Raw genomic sequence first — 3,803 nt, 5'->3', positions numbered from 1 at the left:
TTAGTTCACCCACACACCAACATGTCTAATTCAGTGAATTTTAAGTAGACTGAATGATGAAAAGACGAAGTTCTTGAAGATATTGTTGATTTCTTGTTGGTTGAGGTGATGCATGCCTAGAGTTGATTTAATTCATGTTTATGGGTCGTTTTTCGAGTCTAATCTATTGGGTATTGAGGTGTTAGTGATCCTAAGGGTTTTGGAAAAGAACCATTGAAGCTTAGAGGGTTTAGAGATGAAAAACAGAGAAGAAAAGTCAAAATGCACGTCCGTAGGGCCGTGGGGCGCGACGCCTCCCATAGCCCCAGAGGACAATCTTTGTTCATAGGGCCTTGGGAGGCGCGCCAGCCAGAGCGCCCCAACTTGGCCTCTGAAGTTTGGGGCCTGGCACACCACGCCTCTTACATCACCAAGGACGCCATTTCACCCCATTTATTCCCAATCTTTTCGTACTAGTTCCTAAGTGATGTACCCATGTTACCTAGTTGATTCCAACACTCTAAGGTACATCTAAACATCATGGAATCATCCATAAACATTAGATCATGAACCTTAAAACCATAATCTAATTCAAGGAAAGTAAAGATCAAAGTCAAAGTAGTTAAGACTCAAGCCTAAAAGTTAAGAAGCAAGTCAAAGTAAGTTCTTAAAGTTTTCAAGAGTTTTTAATGACGTTTTAACTTTGATTCAAGACTCAAGTTCAAGCTAAGTAAAGAGTACAGAGTAAAGTTGAAGTTCCTTTCTTCAAAATTATATGGTGACTAAGCATCACCAAAGAGATTTAAAATGTTTTCACATTTAACAAGTAAGGAAACTTTGATTTCCAAAGAGCCTTCTGGCTAGTTTTCAGAAAGGAGTAATAGCTTTATAAAATGAAGCAAGCAGGGAAACTAAGATTTCCAAGAGGGCATTTGAGCTAAGTTTTGAGCACTATTCTCAAATCATAGAAGAATTATGTTTTAAAAACATAAAAGACAGTATATTTTTGGAGTAGTATTGGGCACCAAACTGGGGACGAGCATGAGTTCAAATAACTCATAATGTAGCCACCATGGGTAGAAAAGGGTCATACTTTTTAGATGAACCCTTTTCACAGTAGACAAGTGGATCGATTAAGCAGTTCAGGTCTTATACGCTTGGCTGGGTATAATATGCGCTGGCAGCGTGAGGTAGATCGTTGTATCATCACTGTAGCTCTTAAGTGATGGTTGTCGTTTAGAGAAACTCCCACAGAAGTTATTGTATTTTTATATACATTAGTTTATTTGTATTTTTACATACATCTCAGAGTTAATTGTATCCTTATATACATTTAGAGATCACAACATGTTTTCAAACAACTTTTATTTATATTGCACTGGTTAAATTACTTTATATTGAAATGAGTTAGTTATTTATGAGTTGAGCATAGCGAAGGTAAGTGTTCCTTTTTACTCCTTTTCAAGCTTAAGTTGTTGTTTAGAATTCCAACTGCATACTTGTACATTCAATGTATTGATGCCAATTAACCTTCAGCGTATCATGATGCAGACACACATAAGTAGGATCGGTATTTAGCTCACCGTTGATCTAGTGAGAATCTCAGAGTCAGTTAGTGAGTCTCCCTCATTTCGAAGGACATCTTTATCAGTAAGTCATTGGTTTTTAGTTTTAGTTCAAGGTGATGCATGTTGTTGACACCGAGAGAGCTGAGCTAGCTGTTTATCGGTTGAAGGGCATTGCTGGGACTTGGTTTGATCAGTGGAAAGATGGTATAGATGAAGATGCACTACCTTCAAGTTGGGCTTGTTTTGAGGAGGCCTTTTTGGGGAGTTTCTTTCCCTGAGAACTGAGAGAGGCAAAGTACGTGAGTTTGTCACACTTAAGCAACATTGTTGTCAAGAACCTAAAAATAAACTAGGATAAACTAGAGCCTCACATGAGTGGTATGAGTTGATAATTTTTTATAAGGTTGGAAACAACTTTTAATAATTGGTTTAAAGAGTTTTGAGGTTGAACATCAAGGAACGACCAAGACGTTCGACGACTAGTCATCTATGTACTTGTTATGTGTCTATGTGGTATGTTGTGGTTTTATTTTGTGCTTAAATGATTTTAGTGAGTCAAAGTCAAGGTACATGTCAAAATCGAGGATAAGGGACCGTTGTGTATGTGGTTGAAGGTGCTTGACAGGAGACAAGCCAAAAGGGACAAGCCATAGCCAAAGAGCCAATGTTGTCCTAAGTTGCAGCTCACTGCCTCAAACTTCACGGAGCACTTTACGGCCAATGGACTTGACCAAGGTCCATGGAGGAGGTTTTGGACATGACTTGGCTTCCAGGTCTTGGCAAGGCAAAGTTGGCCACTTTACCAAGGACCACGGGCTATCAAAGGAGTCGTGAACCACCTTCACAGGTCGTGAAGGTGGGCGTGGTCCCTGTGCGGGCTGCCCCAAATTTGTAAATTAAAATAATTCCTATTTTAATGTTTATTAATTGGGGTTGTTTTTATATGTTTTATACATTAAATATAAATAGTTTAAGGTCTTTGAACAAGTAATTAACCCCTTATTTCAAAAACCCTAAATCAAAACCCCAAGTTCTTCTCTCTAACCCAAGGAAGAAGATGGAAGTCATTCAAGGTAGAGTTGAAGGTTTTTTAAGGTTTTCTTCTGCAATTTCGCGAGCCTTTGTTCCTTTAAGGTATGGTACCATTTATCCTTAGTTAATATTTCATCTAAGGAGTTCTTTCAAAGGTTTTCCAACATGATTCTAAGGTCTAAAATCCTATATGTCAATCTAGCCATGGGTTCATTGTTAAATAGTTTTCAAAGTCATTCTAATGGTAAATATATGATTAACAAATGGTTTTAACATGATTTTAAATCCAATTCCATGAATAACCCATGATCTTCTTAAACTCTCAATTTATGATATAAGATTGGTCTTGTGATCTTGATTAGATAAAGATTCAATTGTTATTAGATTGTAGTATGTTGTTTAATCCTAGTTCTATCTATGTCAATCGATTATGAATTTTAGAGAATTGATCAATGATGATCATATCATGGAGACTTGGTAAGATTGACCTAATTTCCTAGTCTTTAGTATTGGATTTGGCATTGTGTGGTATGGTCCACTTAGGTGGCGGTGTTTACATTCTGGTTTATCTTTATATGTTGTGATCATGGCCTTGAAGGCATTAGATGAAAAATTAATTGATATGATAATTTCATATTTATGAAATTGATGGGTGTAGCCTTTGATTCTAGTATCATGTTTGAAGTGTATTGATGATGTGAAGTAGAATGTGTATGTTGAGGGTAGGGTAAGGTATGGTCTATATGGGTAATGATGATGAATACTCTTGTAGAATGACCCCTACATATGAAATCCCTATATGAATGTGTGATCAAGTATGCTAGGAGTCTTCTATTGTAATTTTTAATATGTTCTTGCGTTCTATGATGTAATGTGAGTGTGTATAATCTATAGTCCTTAATAGTCTATATGTGTTTGACTTGAGACTTTAGGGGATGTTGTACATGTGTTGTTATCTTTAGAGGGTGGCTTCCTCAAGACCATGTTATTACCATTATGTGATTATGTTGACCAATGTACACCCACACATCATGCATATCTATCAGTAGGATAGATTCATGATGACTAAGGAAAGGATAGTTCTCCTATGTACCATTACCTATAACTATACATGTAAATTATATGATAAATGAATTATGAGAGTGGGGGTTTCACGTTTAATAAGTCCGGCTTCCCACAAGAGAACATTCACGTTTTAACAAGTCAGGGTTTCCAACATAGATG

This window comes from Solanum pennellii, chromosome 3 (assembly GCF_001406875.1).
Source record: "Solanum pennellii chromosome 3, SPENNV200".
Classification (NCBI taxonomy): Eukaryota; Viridiplantae; Streptophyta; class Magnoliopsida; order Solanales; family Solanaceae; genus Solanum; species Solanum pennellii.
The sequence above is the reverse complement of the archived record's forward strand: the minus strand, read 5'-3'. Positions refer to the sequence as shown.